Source organism: Chinchilla lanigera, unplaced genomic scaffold (assembly GCF_000276665.1).
Source record: "Chinchilla lanigera isolate Chin_1 unplaced genomic scaffold, ChiLan1.0 scaffold00043, whole genome shotgun sequence".
NCBI lineage: Eukaryota > Metazoa > Chordata > Mammalia > Rodentia > Chinchillidae > Chinchilla > Chinchilla lanigera.
This window is the reverse complement of record NW_004955444.1, coordinates 16,928,623-16,947,372: the sequence shown is the minus strand read 5'-3', so window position 1 is coordinate 16,947,372 and position 18,750 is coordinate 16,928,623. Positions and strand designations below refer to the sequence as shown.

At 39.6% G+C, this 18,750-nt stretch overlaps 1 long non-coding RNA gene across 1 annotated transcript in view; it reads right to left on the bottom strand.

The window, feature by feature from the left end:
- Positions 1-14,260: 14,260 nt before the first annotated feature.
- LOC106149362 overlaps positions 14,261-18,750 on the bottom strand; it is a 16,547-nt gene continuing 12,057 nt past the window's right edge. Inside the window, exons 2-3 of the long non-coding RNA XR_001235500.1 lie at positions 15,804-15,943; positions 14,261-15,226 (exon numbers count right to left, since the gene is read on the bottom strand). This is a non-coding gene — a long non-coding RNA (uncharacterized LOC106149362). The remainder of the gene's footprint in view (positions 15,227-15,803; positions 15,944-18,750) is intronic.

Sequence of the window (18,750 nt, the reverse complement as noted above, 5' to 3'; positions counted from 1 at the left end):
ATACAACAACCATTGAGAAAAGTTAATGATTATTCAACAGATCACTCATGTATAGCTCTATATATTTTCTTTAGAAGCCACTTTGAAGATACCAAAGTATAGTACAACAACTCTTGATAATCTCCTACCTCTTTTTTCTGTAGCTCACTATTATTTGTCTATATGTTTTCCTGAGAAACTATCTTGTAGATAACAATATGTAAAACAATAACCATTGATAATTTCCTACCACTTTGTCTGTAATTTTGTAAGCCCCCCCCATTATTATATTATCCTTCTTCTACTCTTTAAAATTAAAAAAAAAAATAAATTACACTGGATGGAAAAAAAAAACTGTGTTTCTCTTTTGGTTGTAGGAGCACCCAGATGCAGTGACTTATCCTTCATCTTACAAGGGTTATCTGTTTTTGTTTTTGTTTTTTCTGGGACAGGCTCTCACTATGCAGTTCAGGCTGGTCTTGAGCTCATTTTATAGCCCAGGCTTATCTTGAACTCACAATGATCCTCCTGCCTCAGTTTCCCAAGTGCTGTGATTACAGGTGTGCACCATCATGCCTGGCAGAAGGGATATCGTGACATGTTCAACATCAATGAACCCTGGGAATTTTACTGTAATAAAAGACCTTGATATTTTTGTGATTTGATTTTCCATTCTCTGACATACAGTTGTCTTATAAATATGTCTAGAGTAGTCGCCACTCTCTGATCACCAGGTCCAATCTCTAATAGACCAGCTTGATGTCTTTTGGTAAGGAGAGGTAATCAAGGTCCCTGTGGAGTGAATTGTGACTGGACTAGTTTATATGGATGAAATACAAGGCTGGGAGAGTTATATCCCCGAAAGCAGGATAGTTAAGTGTGTTGCTGACTTTGTCAGCTAAAAACAAATTGTTTTTGCTTGTATATACTGTCTGATATCAAGAAAAACGCATTTGTCAGAGAAGTAGCTGCACACTAGGTACCAAGGGATGTATTAATGCTCTCAAGCAATAAAAGCACATTGGAAACAGCATCTGCAGTTGGAGTCACCACCTAATTCTTTTCCTGTTAATTCACTGTTATTCTCCAAGGTCCATCTGTTTACTGCACAGGGTAAATTGGCAAGTTGAGCAGGGATATGGTGGGAATCATCACTCTTGTATCTTTCAAGTCTTTAATGATACCACTAATCTCTGAAATCCCTCAGTGAACACAGTTTTCTTCTGTTCACTATTTTTCAAGGTAAGGGTAGGCCTACTGGCTTCTCATCTTTTCTTACCTCTGTAACTTTCACTCCACAGTCCATGGGACCAATGTGAGAATTTTTCCAATTGTTGAATAGGTCTATTCTATTCCTTCTGGCAATGGAAACACAACCACAGGATGGATTTGGAGATCCACTGAACCACTGTGTGGTAGGCCTGAGCTAAAATTCCAAGGACTATCTGGCCTACATAAGCTTTTATGTTGATTAATGGACAAAGAAACATCCTGGGTCTTCAGGAATTAGTGTGAGCTCAAGGGTACTGTTCAGTAATTCCCCTCAAAGTTTCATCATTTCCTTTTCACCAGTGTATAGTCATGGTAAAAAGAAACATATTCCTCCAGAGAAAGATGAGAGAAAGATTCACAATGGAACATTTCAGGCTGTGGATGGAGTCTTCTGGGGCTTGAATCCAGTTATCAGTCTAGAAACAAAACACTGAGTAGTGCTTTTGAGATAGCTACTTCTGGATGCCAGGCAAGGGTGGAATGGTACTGCTACTGCCCAAAAAAGAGCTGTTCAAAGGGTTCAATATCCCCAGCTTCACTGCACTCTACCAATACGTTCCCTTCAAGTTTTCTAGGTCTGATTCCTTCCCAGTCAATGTTTTCTATTTAACAAAAGACACTCAACAATATTGAGAATCCAGTTTGTGTTGTAATTTATCCACCTATAAATTCAGCTCTGGGTTTGGTTTTCATAGATTTTGTTTCTTTAGCTACTGTTGATATAGAGTCACTCAGTGCAGACATAGAAGCATTGTGATTACTCGTGTAGAGATTGATCTAAGAATGTGGATCTATCAGCTCACTGTATTCTTTCCCCCACTTTCTTTAGCAGTTAGTTCTAAGAAAACACACAGTATCCCAAATCTCACCTTCTATTTGCTAGGAGTCTTTAGTGGTTATATTATATGTATTTCTATTGTGACAGTATATTATTGACTCCAATGCTCTTTTTACCCCTGCAAGTAGAGCCATAAAAGGTTTTTTGAGAAAGGGTCTTGCTATGACTTTAGGCTGGCCTTGAGCTCACTTTGTAGCCCAGGCTGGTCTCACACTTGCAACATTCCTCTTGCCTCAGCCTCCTGAGTTCTGGGATTTCAGGCATGCACCACCCTGCCTGGCCATAAATGACTTTAAACCTACTCATGAAAACCAATTCTAGAAACAAATGCAGAGCACTCACCCATAGGCTATGTTGCTCTTGTACTCTTTCAGTTCCAAGAGTTTTCTAAAGAAATGGAAGTAATAACAAATTTATATAAACAGATTTATTGTAATTTTGTCTTGCATGTTTGTAACTGTTACTAGGCAAGTCCAAAATCTGTAGCATAAAGCATTAGCAATGGTAGCCTGGGACTCCTGAGCTGCTGTCTTCAGGTGTATTTCTTTTCTTCATTGGGAAAACCCTGTTCTTCTCTTCAGACCTTTCAACATGCTAAATCTGCCATAGGTTTTCTAAGACAAGCTTCAGTACTTAAAACCAGCTAATTATAGACATTTACTACATCTATAAAATAGCACCCTAGACCATCCTGATTATGGGATGGATAACTGAAGCTTTAGCCTAACCCACATAAAACTGACCATGCCATGTCCACTCGATATGGTGCTCCCTGAACTTGTGGAAGGCACCTGATCACTCTTCGCTTCCATCTTGGCAATAATGCTGAGAACACTGGGAATCTGAGAGTGTGTAAAGGACCATGATTATGTCATGTTGACCCTAAATGATCCCGGCCCCTGGTCTTCAGACTCATATGTAAGCACCTCTTCTTTACTATGGACAGGACCTGTGAGTTTAACTTAACCAATAGAATATAGTGATAAGTATAGTGATTTGTCACTCCTGTAATTATGTTATGTTGGGTAAGACACCATCTTGTTGACCAACTCAGTTTAGAATCTTGCTTTCCTCAATGGCTTTGGAGAACAAGGTACCTTGAACACAACATCAGTTCTGCTCACAGTATGAGTGAGTTTGGAGGCACACCTTTCCCTGGCTAGAATACAACCCTGGACAGTATTTGGTTTATGCTTGCTGAGTACTCAGCAATGTATGTACTTCTGATCCACAAGAACTGTGAAACAAATATATGTTGTTTTAAATTTTTCTATCTTTTTGTTAGTGCGTGCTTGCAGTATATGATGATTAGAGTCATCATGGGGGATGGGTGCATACTCACATCGCGTCTCGTTCCTGTGTGTTTCCCGTCCCTTCCATCCCTGGAGCCCCTTCCCACCTGCAAAGGGTCTACTGCCCAGTTTCTTTTCACCTTTAACTTTGTTCTTTAAATTATTTATACTGTAGATTTCTCATTTAAGAGAAAACATAATATTTAACCTTCTGTGTCTGACTTACTTTGTTTAGCATAATGGTCTAAAGTTGTACCCATTTTCCTACAAATGACTCAAATTTATCTTTCTTTATGGTTAAATGGTATTCCATTGTGTATGTATACACATTTTCATCAGTTGATGCACATATAGGCCGTTTTCAAGATTTAACTATTGTGAGTTTTGCTGTGATAAACACAGATATGTATGTATCACTATAATGTCTTTAAATCTATTGGAATGAAACCCAGAAGAGCTATATTTGAGTTGAATGGAATTTCTAGTTTAGTTCTTTTGAGGAATCTCCATACTGGATTTATGCTCCCACCAACAATGTAGAAGAGTTCTTTTTTCTCCCATAACCTCACCAGAATTTCTTATTTTTTGAGTTCTTGATAGTACGGAGTAAGGTTGAATCTCAGCGTTATTTTGATTTGCATTTCTTTAATGGCCAAAGGTATTGAACACTTTTATGTGGTTATTGATATTTATACTTCTTATTCTGCCAAGTGTCCATTCATATGAACTGCCCCTGTTTTGATTGAGTTTGTTTTTATTTTGGGTATTGTTTTTTGAATTCTTTATATATTCTAGTTATTAGGTTCTTTTTTGTCTTTTTTTTTGTTTTTTTTGTTTTTCTCCGGTGCCGGGAACTGAACTCACGACCTTGCGCTTGCCAGGCAGGCGCTTTGCCACTGAGCTAAATCCCCAGCCCTTTCTTTTTTGTCTTTTTGAGACAGAGTCTCACTAGGTAGTTCAGGCTGGTCTTGAACTCACTTTGTAGCCCAGACTGGCTTTGAACTCACAATGATCCTCTTGCCTCAGCCTCCCGACTGCTGGGATTACAGGTGTGTGCCACCACACCCAGCTAGTTTTCTACTCGAAGAGTAGATGATAAAATATTTTCCTTGTTCCCTTTCTCATATTTCTATTGTTTTATTACTACAGGTCTAAGATCTGTTTGGGTAGAGAAACTGTGTAGATCTCTTTAGTTAGAATCTGGCTTCCTGTGTGTTTGATTCTGTTTTGATTATAATTCTTCTTCAGTCTTCTCAGTGTAATATTCGAGGGTGTTCTTAATGTCCAACCTTCTTCTAGGGGCTTGATTTATAGCATCTCATAGAGAGGAGAAAATGAACTGCCATAATGTTAATCACTGAGAGACAGACCAGATGTTAACGTACAGCAAAACCCAATGAACAGTAACAACCATGCCACAATTGGCACCAGCAAAGAAATCAGCTATAAAAATAGAATCAGAGACAAACTGGACATTAACACACCAAAAGAACCAATAAAATACAAGTGTACTGTCCTTAACAGTGGAAAAGAGGTTCTCAAATAATAACGTACAAAGACAAACCCAATATTAACGTACAGTAAATATCTACTAAATGTAAGAACTATACTACCATAATTGATACAAAAGACTATAGCAATAGTAACAGTTAGTCAACTAAGTATATAAAAAGATAAAATTTAATTGTGTTAGTAAAAATGAAGACAGCAGGGAATGGGAAAAATAAAAATAAAATTTTAAAAAGAAAGAAAATGAGAAAGAGGAGAAAACTGAGAAACGGAATCCAACTGAAGAATAAAAGAAGTAGAATTAGGTAAAAGCAACAGAAAAAATAAGGATAATAAAGGGAAAATAAGAAAAAGAATAAAGCAAAAAGTAAAAGAAAGGGGGAAAAGAAAGACAACGTAGAAAAAACCTTGAAAGCAAACAAAATAAAGAAAAATGAGTCAAAAATATCCTCCATGTGTTGGTTTCTTTTCAGAGCCTGTGATACTGTCATTCACAAGGTGTAGGGAAGGATAGCAAGTTACAACTAGATCGTGTTTTGTTTGCATGTGTGGGTGTGCACGTGCATGGGTGTGCATGTGCGTGTACCTTTCCTGTTGAGTAGGGTTAATCAATGGTGTGGCTCCTGTCCTAGAGCTGTGTTTACTCCAACAGCATGCGGTGTCTTTGCCTCTCTGTGTGCACCAATTTGCCATGATTTCTGCTTTGCTCCATGGCCTGTGGGTTTGTGAGGTACCCCTTTGATCTAGAGGTCCCTCTGACTGTACACTCCGGGAGGTGGAGACTGTCTGAGCTTAGCTGTACCCACATCAAGGTGGCAGAAAATAGATGTCTGAGCTCTGTGCTAGGGAAGGTAGTGAGCAGGGGTGGGAGGGGTTGAGCAGTCTGCTGCATTTAATGTCAACACTCTCAGATCCAGCCCCCTCAGAAAACCACAGGTGACCAGCCTGGCTTCTCATCACAGAGAGCAGACCACTGTGCCCTTCCTAGCCTGAGCTCACCATTGCTTCTCAGAATGTCTATAACTAGTCCCTGTCTCTACGACTGCCTCCTGTGGCCATCTCCCACCTTGTCCATGTGGTAGGGCGGCCCTAGAAATCCTAAAGTGTAGTTGTTTTGTGACTTCTGTTTCCCAGGATGGCTCAATCTTAAACAATTAGCCCCTTTTCAGAATGACTCTCAAATATGTGTAGTTTAAGCCATTAAGTTATGATAATTTGTAACACAATAGAAGATAACTAACAGTAGTATTTGGATCCTGTCCTTTCTGTCCCTGTGTTCTTTTCCCACCAAGTGACCCTTACCACACTGATCCAGCTACACTGAGAACTTTAGATAAATGTCCTCAGGGTCACATGCCGAAGGCCAAGGACACATACCTGTTATCAGTGGAACACTGAATTGAAAATATTCTTCTTTGGAAATTTGAGGAAACCAACTGAGAGGTTTGGGGCAAATTTGAAAGCAGGAGCTAAAGTGATTCTGCAGAAGGAGCTGCTGTTAATGGTGTTAAAGATGACCAGGAGGCGGTGAGAGATCAAGATAAATGATCTTGCTTTCATAGCATTGAAACCCCTGGCAAATGAGAAAAAGAAAGTTTCTGTGGACCAGAGGGAGCTAAGTTAGATTTGATCAGGGAGAGAACGATAAGGTGTTTAGTGTAATGTCTCTAAAAATGCAGACGTCTGCGTTTCAGGGAACTGACATCAGGGACTTAATACCGCTTTTCCTTACAAAGTATATCTTTTATATGAGATAGTGTATTAGAAAGAAATACATGAGAATGATCATTGTAACTACTTGAATTCTTTTCATTTAACTTAAGTCAATAGAATACCAGACAACTTTGGAAAAGACAGTGACCTGTTCTTCTTAAGAAATCATCACTAGATAAGAGCAAAAGTCATTCTTATTCACTCGTAAATGTATCACATTTGATAGGAAATGGAACAGCAGAGACTGGGGATGGATTTTGGAACAGTGGACAGATGAGCAGGAGGTTCCTCAGGAGCGCTTTTCTGGCATGGAGCACAGACACACTGTCACTTTTAGCGGTGGGATGGGAAGTACCCAAATGGGCGGTGCCTGGGCGTGGAGCACCGACACCCCCACTCCCCAGGCCAGGAAAGCCAGCGTAAAGCTCCAGTGAAGCACTCATACAAACTCAGGGAGATGGTGACCGCCGACACGGAGACAGTGACCATATTTGAAAAATTATTATTTTGCTATCACTGGGTAAACAGAGAAGGTAGTTACCTTTTAAATTCTCTTCTAACAGGTAAATTCCATCTTTTCCTCAACAGATAAAATGACTCTGGACATTTTATTAAAGCTGAAATTGTGCCTCATCCTAAGGTTTTAAATAGGTACAGTTGCTTGGTCAATGGAAATTCTTTAAAATATTTAAGAAGTAGTTAATTTTAAAGAATGCCACTTTCTTCTGTAAATGTAGCCAAGGGTAGGGAAGTTAGCTGTAAATCAGATGAAATTTACTCTTGTGTTGAAACTGGCTGAGCTTTGAGGAGTGCTGATGGCCTCGCCAGGACAGCTGGATCCCAAATGCCAATGGGTGTGTCATTTTGGAGGCCAAAGTGAGAGTAGTAAGAGGCATCAAGGGGGTGCGAACTTAATCTATGGTGTTTTGGGGGAACTTGAGGAGGGGGCTGTGTTTAGATGAAGTTAGCAGGGTCTGGAGTCCTCACGATTGAATCTGGTGTCTCTCCAAGAACAGAAAATGACATCAGAGACAGGACGCTCACACACACTCCCTGTTTCTTGTGCGATGCTTTGTGCTGCTGTAGGACTCTGCCAGCAACGGCTGTCACTCAGTGACACACCAGGACCTTGCATGCTAGACCTGTGGACCGAAGTAAACCTCTTCTTCACAGAGTAGCCTGGCTTTGTTATTTTGTAATAGCAACCCAAAGCTGAGTAATACAATCTCTTATTACAATTTTCATGTAGAACAGAGTTGTGCAATTTGAACCACTTCTTACAATTCAGAGTTCAAAGTGGGTAACACACATTCATATCGGCATCAACAGAAAATCAAATGTTTTCTGCAATGAGAGAAAACTTTGCCTCTTGATTACGTACTAGAACCATAATAGCCTGAAAATATTTCAACAAAACACAGTGAATGAAGGTGTGTAAGTGGATAATGCAATAAAATTTTTTCAATTTTATAAAACATGGTTCTTTTTATTAAAACATTTTGTACAAATATAAAAGAATAGTAAAATGAAACCCTTTGCACCTGTTACCCAGTTTTAATAATTATTAACTCATAGCTAATCTTGTTTCATTCATAACACCACCTCCTTCATCTACCACCTGTGTTATTAGGTTGAAATAATTCCCAGATATTATATCATTTCATTAAAGAATGTGAAACACACCTTAAAAATCAGCATCCATATTTTAGGTATTTCCAGTTACCACTAATATCGTTAGGCTTGAAAGTGAGGAAAGAATTTAAGTGTACGAGCTGGGTCATAGTGTTTAATGTATTCCTCTTATTCTGTAAAGTTTTGTGAAAATGAAATTATAATAAGTGTATATATATTAAAGAAAGTCTAAAATTGAAAAGGAAGCTGCAAAACCTAAATGTAGGTGGGAGGACATTTACAGGCTATCTGTGATTGATTGTGTTTGTCCGTGTGTACATCTGTCATCTACTCAGATGAGAATGCTCAGATGAGTACAGTATCTAAAGCTCAGGTAGAATGTCTTGGTGCCAATCCTACACAACCTTTGGGTACAACTTGGTTGTTTTTGCTCAGTATTTTATTTCTTCCTTCTCAAATCTCAGAGAGACACCTTAACTAAGTCCCTAAGAACACTAAACAGCCTTTTTTCTTATCACACACCTGTTGCCAATATTTTCTTCCGGTTTGCCATCATTATACGTTTGAAAAGTAAAAATTACCTTTAAATGTTTATTTGATAAAAGAAAATATTAATACATTTGATTGCATAAATATATATTTTTATGTTATATACTGTATTGAACACAGTCTACAAATAAATGGATAGCTGATTGCATATTTTAACTATAAATATAAATCAGCTATATGTGATTTGAAACAGAATACATATTTACCAACTTATTTATACATATTTACCAACTTATTTATACATTCATATTCTTTTTTAGCATGAGGTTAGCCCTAACTCTTTGAATTTTTTTATTTTAAAGAGACAAAAAAGGCAAAAACCCAATAAAAACAGCATAGAATTTTAAAACAAGATGACAGGAAATTAACAATGGTTATTATACTGCATATTGTTATTTTCAAAGTAGTTGCTCAGATTACCAGTACAGGCATGCAAAACTGATTAAACAAAATAAGCACTAACTGTTCCTTTCAATGAACTAATAGAAATCAGTAGCGCAATTACCTTACTATCTTGTGTATGTAAACATATCTTTTCCGTCCCCTTCCTTCTTTTTTCTTTTTCCCATTCCAGTCATTTTCCCTTTTGAGCAGTTTCTTTCCTTTTCACTATATCTATTGTACCTTTTGGACCTGGGTCTTGAATTGTTTTAAATGCCATTTTTTTTTGTTGTTAAACCAGTATGTGACTAGAGGTACACTTGGAATTTGATATAATTTCCTTTGTGGAAAGATTATCTTTGATACATTAGAATACATATTAAATCATCTGTATGTTCAAGCTTTTTCCAAGTTTGTTGTATTTTTTCAATCTTCACTATCAATGAAACCGAGTAACGCTCTTTGTTAAGGCAGCATTACTTGTTCAGTGCACTATAAATGCTCCTCCAGACTGTTTAGCTTTGTTTTCTTCATGGACTGCTGAGAGGTGCTCTTTCTCAACTCACTGTATGGATTTTATAGTCTCTATTGTAGAATTTCATGCCTGCAAAGCATCCACATTAGATTATCAGTGGTGCATAGATTTGAGTTTCAATTCTAAATGGTGAATAAATTATCTTTCTAAAGAAATAGACATCCAAGTAGCATCTGAAGACATGTTAAAGTGTTGTGAAATAAACTGGAAAGATGGCCTCTCTGGGATGGAGTAAGAGATTTTCAATCAAGTACCCACATTAGCAAAGAGCGCTGCAGTGAGTGATTGCCATGCACTGTCTTAGATGCATCCTTCTTGTGCTCTCATGAGTAATATTAGCACCAGACTGAAACTGACAGCACAAGATGATCTGAGATATAGTCAGACAAATTGTAGATGTGCTCTCAGCAAATGGGACAGGCATTCCAAGCAGAGTTCAGCAAGCACAGTGTGTGTGAGCAGCAAGGCCAGGCTGACCTACAGTTGGTTCTGTGTGACTGATGTTTGAGTTGGACGTCTGTGATGATTTCTGATTGTAGTCCTGCATTTACAAGGACAGGCAGAAACTCTAGTGATGGTGTGTAAAGGAGGAGCGCCATTGATCCGCAGACCTCGGCAAAGCAGCAGAAAGCGGAAGAATGCGGAGTGAGCTGCAGATCCTCCTGAGCACACAGCAGACTTTGCATAACGGCAAACCAAGGCTAGATTTTTTGGAAGGGGTCAGAGATGGAGGAAGAGAGGAGGGAGAGGAGCAGCTGGGGACATAAAAAGAAATAAGATGTTTTATGTGCATATACCCATTCCCCACAATGAATGTAATCATAATGTACAGCAAACACTATTTTTTTTTAAAGGAGGCTACGGAGCTAGATGTCTGAACGATCGGATCGATACAGAAGATGCAGTGCAGTTACCACCCGCAAGGAGAGCGAGACCAGCACGTGAGAGCCGAGGCCTCGCTCCCCTTCTGTCTTGCCTCTCTGAGCTGGAAGACAGTCTGTCACCGCCGCACGCCTGTGCGTCAGACGCTCCCTGTACTGTGTTCACTCTTGTTCCTCTCGGCCTTACCGCATTGACTCTGCACTTCTGCCTTCCTGAGACTGCGCGCCCTTCAAACATTTTGGCATAAGGAATTTGGCTCTGTTTTGTTTTCTAGGGAAAATAGGCTATGGAGATCACTATTACTTGAAAAGACAGTGGAAAAAAAATAAAGAAAAAAAATATTTTTTAAATCAGCATTTTGATACTACGGTCACTTCCTTAATGCAATTAAACATACTGCAAAAGACAGAGAAATTCCTAATTCAAACTTCATTTAACATTTTACACCAAAAATGCTTTGGGGCTTGTATCTTGATTAACAGGTTTTCCAAGAGCCCAAAACACTCAAGATACACTTTGTGCGTTTAACTAGGTTCCTTCGAGCAGCAGCCCAAGGGTGGAGATGTATAACCTTCCCTGAGATATCAAAGAACAACAATAAAAGCAAACATTTAGACAATGATTAAGTGTTAAGGTAAAATACCTTACATCTACAAGTTTTTCTGTCTCTACCTCTTGATCTAACAAGGTAAGTAATTATACATAGAAAGTGGATGTAGTATATCTTATATTGAAATAATAAAATATGTTAAAAATATAAAAGACAAACATAGCACATGTTGCTAGTGGCTTTTGTGTTCTCTGAGCAGGTTGCTTATGTAAGGATCTATGGATGGAAAGTGAGACTGGGAGGAAATGAAGATCACTTGTAGTGCTTTTCTTGCGCATATAAACCTTTTCAGCTGTGTGTGCAATTTAAATGTGCAGCAGAATTTCTGTGTTATGCCCTTGGATAATTCTTTTTCACCAACACTTCCGTGTGGCTTTAACCTCAGTCCTTGTCATGACAAATTAGATATGGATGCAGAACACAGCCACCCAAGGGAGGCCACCAAGATACGCCCTGCTATTATGTCAACGAACGGATAAGAAACTGGGTGTTTTATCTACCGACTGCCCATCTGCCACCGAGTGCTGTTTCCAGAGCCTTTAACTTCCTTGCTTTGCACCAGGCTCAGAGTGTTCCCGCCAGCAGCAGCAGCTGTGTCAACAGATGTCCAGCTCCTCAGACCTCATCACCCTATCATTCAGGGGGTGCGCTCTGTTTCCATGTCTGAGGGCTTTTTATGAGCTCCTGAGATTGGGTCTCCTGCCAATCACTGCAGGCTGGAATTGCCAGAAAGTTGGCACCATGAAATACCCCCTGCATTAAACCCCTTGAATGATAACTCTTGGGAACTACCGGAAGTACCTCTTCCTCTTGGTGGAGTAATTCTAAAATGCAGAGGTATTTCTTTACATCAGTGCTACTCAAAATATGTTTTGTTGTCTGTGTGAAAACTTTGTAGTCTGCACTGGAGGACATCACTGTCTTTGGTTCACTGGCAAATAATGTAACCCTATTGGCACAGGAACTTTACTTTTATCCTCACCTATTTGCTCTCCATCATGTATCTGGACTCAAGTTTAGCCATAGCCTTATACATATACATGCTTGTAGCAGACATTTCTAACTCAAATTCATCTTTTAACTTTTTGTCTTCATGGGAATTAGCTTTCTAATGCTGGGTTCCAAAGAGTTACCTAGAGGTAATATTTACTCCTTTGACATAACATTTCGTGCACAGTGCTAAAAGCACTTCATGCTCAGTTAACACTATATTCCCTTCCTTTCTCAAACGATGTACAACGAGGATATTTGTGACAGTAAATTAAAGGTTGTATTGTGATGAATAAAGCTAGAGCTATGAAACTAGACCTTCTAGGTGAAAATTCTTTCTCCATAACCTACCAGACAGATAATCTTGGGAAGTTCAGTTAACCATGTTTTTCAGCCACTTCCCTATCTGGAAACTGGGATAAATATAGTGTCTAACTTGTAGCATTGTGAGGGTTAAATAATTTAATGCCATAAAGTGCTTAGAAAAGTATCCAACTCAGAATACTGTTCACTCTCTCTCTCTCCATATATATCTATGATTATTTATATATATACATATGTGTATAAATTCTTTATATATCATTATATAATCGCTATATAATTTTAACATGTACTTATGTAATATATTTACACATCACATATTATGTATAAAATTATATAGACATCATTTTAAACTATTACTTTAGATTTTTCCTCCTACTGTTTTCTTCAGAGAATAAGAGTGCCTCTCCTTCGATTGCTTTGTTCTTTAATGCTTTAGTTCAAAATTTACCCACCTGGTCTGGGACATTTTTCTTCCCATCATTCACCTTTCCATTTACTTTAAGAAGTTAGTTAGTCCTTCCAGACAATAGCACAATGAGTAAGATGTCAACGCTTTCACAAATGTCCTTCTTACACGATCATCTAAGTAATTTTCGGACTTCGTTCATCTACATGTTTCCCAGATTGGCATCAGATCTCAGGGGTGTTTGCTCTGTAGATGTACAGATTCCTGAGTCATATCCCACATCAACTGAGTCAGAATCTCTGGGAAACAGGACTCTGACCTGAATTTAATAAGGTGCCTGAGGAATTTTCATGATGCTGCTTATCATCCTTTCTGCCATGGAGATTTGCACTGGTCTTTCAGGAATGGATCCCAATGTCTGCCTCTATTAGTTCATTCAATTTCCTAAATGTCCTCAGTTCTGCTATTGTAAGTTATCTCTTGTCACTAGAATGTTTCAGGCTGAGCACTGTAAAGGAAAGGAAAGCAGATACAGTACTTGCTATATCATTCATTTGCTCCTGGAAGGAGAGCTGCAGAAAATCTTATTTTGATGGTTCTGCACTGAATCGTAACTATGAATAGCGGGGCTCCTATAGGCCTCTTAGGTATGGAGTACTAAAAGGCACTACTGATTCTTGGCAGCCTGAGTGGTGGCCAAATTCTGCCATTCTCCTGGCCTCTAAAGCTGTGGAAAGTGATTTTAGACCTTCAGGTGGAGGAGAATTATCCACCCTTTTTACACAATTATATTACTCTTTTTTTCTTTTTCTTTTTCTAGTTTTGAGACAGGACTTCACTGTGTAGTTCAGGGTGGCCTTGAATTCACAGTGATCCTCCTGACTTAGCCTTCTAAGTGCTGGGCTTGCAGATATGTCCAACCACGCCAGGCACAAATATATATCTTTAAAATATTTGCTTTTGTCAGGATGTGGTGGCATGGTCTGGGAAGTTAAGGTAGGCAGGCATAAGTTTTAGATTGGCTTGGCTCTTTAGCAATTTAACAAGAACCTGTCTAAAGCCAAAAAAAGAAAAGATAACAAGGGCCTGGGGATGTTGGGATGTCACTTAGTGTGAAGGCCGTAGGTTCAATCTCTAGTACAGAAAAAAAAATTCTTGTATTGACAGCACTAGAATTTACAATGTACATTCACTATGAGTTCAAATGCATTCTCAAACAATGCTAGAATTATACACAGCCAAACAATACAGTCATCCAATTTGTTATTTTTATTATTTGGAAGAGTTTTCTTTTATATCATAAGAGAATGAGAAAAAAATATTTCCCTTTTGTTTATGGCTTGTCTGACGATCTTTTTTTCTGTGAGTAGCTGAGTTTCTGAATGCAATATTTTATGTCTCCCTGAAGAACTTTTTAAAAATAAAATTTATTTTTAGACCAGTTTTAGGTTCACAGCAAAATAGAGCAGAAAATACAAAGAATTCCCATATACTCTCTCCTCTCACACACGCATAGCCTCCCACAGTCACCACCCTGCCTCCGAGGGGCACACTGTTATGATTGACGAGCTTTCATTGACACAGCAATGTCACCACAGGTCTGTAATTTACCTTACAGTTCATTCTGGGGTGGGATATTTTATGGATTTTGACAATTGTGTAATTATAGGTGTCTACCATGACAGTGTGATAAGAATAGTTTCGCTGCCCTAAAAATCTTCTGTGCTCTACCTATAGAGCTCCCCTTCACCTTAGTCCCTGGCTGCTGCTAATTTTTTTTAATCGGTTACCCCCAGAATGTCATAGACACATGCAATATGTAGCATTTATGATTAATTTCCTTCACTTAGTAATATAAAATTCTTGCCTATCTTTTTGTGGCTAGATAGCTTGTTTCATTTTAGTCTTGAGTATAAGTCCACTATCTAGATATGCCAGTTTATTTATCCATGTTTCTTCTGAAGACCATCTTGGTTATGTGTAAGTTTAAGAATTATAAATAAAGCTGCTATAAATATCTATGTGCAAACGTCTTCACAACTTGGTGTAATTGGGCATAGCAAATGGCAAGCGGTAGGGAATGGCCAGAGGTGTGTTAGAAAGCATAAGAGAAAAGCTCTTCACTGATCAGAGAGAGTTGGTCTGTAAGAAGGACACTGTAGATGTTTAGGTCCACTGGCTTTTTATACAGTTTTTGGTACCGGTGTATGTGCCAGGAAGCAAGGTTTCTCCTGGTTGCAGGTAGATCTTTCCAGTCTGGAAAACAAGCTGCTTCATTTGCATTTCCCTTCTAGGTCTCTCTGGTTTGGATAACCTAGCAATACACATAAAAAGTAACTATATTACCTTAGACAAAAGCGAAACAAAACAACACCCCCAACACACACACACACACACACACACACACACACACACACACATGCACACACAGAGGAAATACTGTGACCCTATCTCTACCCATACTAGCAAAGGCAATTGAAAAATTAGGGGCAACTTCTACCTAGATTTTAATCCTTTGAAGGTGGAATCAGGGTGCCTCACCACTTCCCCTGGGCTGGCACCACGAAATGTCATCCTGACCCAGTAATAATGAGGCTCTTCTTTCTTTCCTGAGGTGCCAGAGGATCTGGTAGAAGCTTGGACTTCCACTGTCACCTGGCAATAATGAGATTCCTTCATCCTCTTGTGGGTGTGGTGTTAGAGAAGGCCTGGAGAAGATAAGTATTTCCATTGCTTCCCAGCAGTGGGGTGGCTGTACCTCTCCCACAGAGTCTGTGCAGATCAACTGTGGATCATTAATGAAGCTCTCTAACCCATCGTGGACAGGGAGATGTGAGTGGAGGCCTGGACAGACGACTCACACACACACTCAGCAATGCCTAAGAGCTCACCTCTACCGTGTGTTGACGGAAGTGTGCAGGGAGCCTGGGCTTCTGTCTTAACTTGGCAGTAACAGAGAGTTGCTCCCTCTTTCCCATGCCAGACTGGTATCAGAGAGAGCCAGCCAGTCCGAAAGCTTCAGATCTATGACCTAATAACAAAATATGAAAATGTCTGTTTCCATAAAATAAAATCAAATAAATAAAATCAAATAAATCAACCATCATATCAAAAACCAGAGGAGTAAATGAAAAAAGACAATGAGTGCTGACACTGATATAATGGATATGTGAAGCTATTTGCAGAGTTCAAAGCTGCTTTCATAAAAATGCATCAATGAATAATTACAGACACACATGAAACAAATAAAAAATAGAAAATTTCTGCATAGGCAAAGCAGATACAAAAACCACCAAAGGGGTATTCTCGACTGAAGAATGCAGTAACAGAGTCAGGTGCAGCGGTGTGCACCCTTAGTCCCTGCTAATGGGAAGACTGAGGCAGGAGGATCAACTGGACCCTGGAGTTTGAGACCAGCTTCAGCAGCACAATGAGACGCCATTTCAAAAACAAACAGACAAACAAACAAAGTAGGCTAAAAACAAAATATACAGTGCAAGAAATAAAAACTAAATGGGTGGCCAGGATATAGCTCAGCGACACAGCACCTGCCTGGCAAGCGCTACATCCTGAGTTCGATTCCCAGTACCAAAAAAAAAAAAAGCACAAAAACAAAAACAAAAACAAAATCCAACCAAATGTGTGGGCTAAACAGCAGAATGGGGGGGGGTAGAAGAAAGACTCAGGGAAGATAGAATGATAAAAACCACAAATCTGCAGAACAAACATGGGGCTGGAAAAATGAGGGAGAGGAGAGAAGGGGAAGAAGATGAAGAACGCACTGAGATGTGTTGTGTTCATGTACCAAGTCCCCGTGAGGAACGTGCTCATCTGTACTGCGAATATGTACTAACAAAAATAAGGACACTGCTTCAGGGACCTGTGGGACGAGAAGAAAATAATTATTGAAAGCTACATACTATATAGATAGAAAAACTAGGGACTGGTAAAAAGACCAGGAGTGCTAGAGGCTGTGAGAGACAGTGCAGATGAAGAGATAAAAACGCAAGCTATGCGTGGTGGCATAAGGGTGACCCTAGCACACTGGGAGGCTCAAGCAAGAGGAGCCCAGACTGAGCAATGTAGCAACTGACTAAAAGCAGAGGAGGCTGGAATATACCTCAGGTGAATGTCCTACGTTTGTTCATTTCCCAGTACTACAGACAAATGCATAGATAGAGAATATTTAAGGCAGTGACGCTGTTATTACTCTGCATGGTACAATAAGATACATTTCTCCAAACCTGGAGAATGTGGAATACTGAGTGAATTATGTCAAGTAAGGACTTTGAGTGAAAATGATCTGTCAATGTAGCTTCAACAATATCTTTTGTCTTTTTTGAGAGAGAATTTCATTGTGCAGCTCAGGCTGGCCTTGAACTCACTTTGTATCCCAGATTGGCCTTGAGCTCACAGTGATCCTCCTGCCTCAGCCTCCCGAGTGCTGAGATTACAAGTGTGTACCACCACACCTGGCTAGGGTCACCAGTTGTAACCAAACCAACATACCCTCTACCCCTGTGCGTGGTTGTACATGTGTGTATGTGTGGGGTGGAGGAGTAGTAGGGGAACTCTGTAGCTGCTGCTCATGTTTTCTGCTTGTCAAAAATCCTGTAAAATATTGAAATCCATGCCCCCAGTATCATGCTGTCTATAAAATCTCACAGAAAATATGACAATGTGGGGCTATAAGGAGTTTGAAAATAAAAGAAAAAGTACATGTTGGAAACATTATGAAATAGAGCAATAGCTCTATACTCCTGTCGAGTAAGGTGGGCTGTGGAGCACAGTAAGGTACCTGAGACAGAGGGGCGTTCCGTGATAAAGGGTTCATCTAGAAGGCTTGGACTTTTCATTTGAAAGGGCTCTGGGCAGCAAACTAAATGTAGCTGCTAGATGAGTAGTAGTTTGTCAAGGTAAATAATCTGAACTGAACAGCTGTAATACATACCAAACTCCCAACTTTCCACTAACAAAATTCTCAATTGACAAAACAAATAAATACTTCTTTTCCTTAACACAACTGAAAAAATCCCAGCAGTGTGTCATGTGCAAGGCTAGTCTGCCTCCAGCTACAGCTAGTGCACCATGTCGCTTTTGTCATCCATCCCTCACTCTTTGAGTTCTTCCTCGTTTGGAAAGTGTTCCTGCTTGCAGGCCACGTCCACCAGCAGATGAAGGTCAGGGGACTTTCCTCGTTGTGAGCTGCTTCTCCAATCTCAGTATCTGGCTGGAGTGGGTAAACCTGTATCTTGACTAGGCTTGCTAGCAGGCCCCGTTTCTGAAATGAGGAATCCCGTGTGTTCTGAAGGCAAGGTATTCTCAGGTGAATTGGTCTGGCATTTTATACTGGAACCCATCTGCTGTGCTCTGTACGGTAGCCCTTCTTGTGTAAATACTACTGCAGATGGAGATGGATTAAGGCTTAGCATCTACAGGAGGCCACATCCACGGTGCTGGAGCACGTGTGGAGCACAGTGCTGAGCTGTCTTGCCCCTGACATCCACAGCGCTCCAGTGGGGGGTTCAGTCTCTGTTTCAAGCACGGTGTTAACCTCGTAGAGAAGATTGTATGAGAAACAAAGACATGAGAGGTCATCAGGATCACAGGTCTAAATGGGCCAGGAACTCCAGGGAAGAAACTCTGGGGAAGAGTTAATTTTCCAAGTGATTAACCAGGAAATTCTCTTACTTCCTAACCCAGCAATCTGTTTCAAGGGCAAGGCACCCAGATTTGGACCATCCATCACACTTAAGAGCCCCTGATTCTTTTATATTAATGAGATCATTTTTCTGTTTTCATATCTTTCTTTAATTTTAATAATACATTATCATAAAT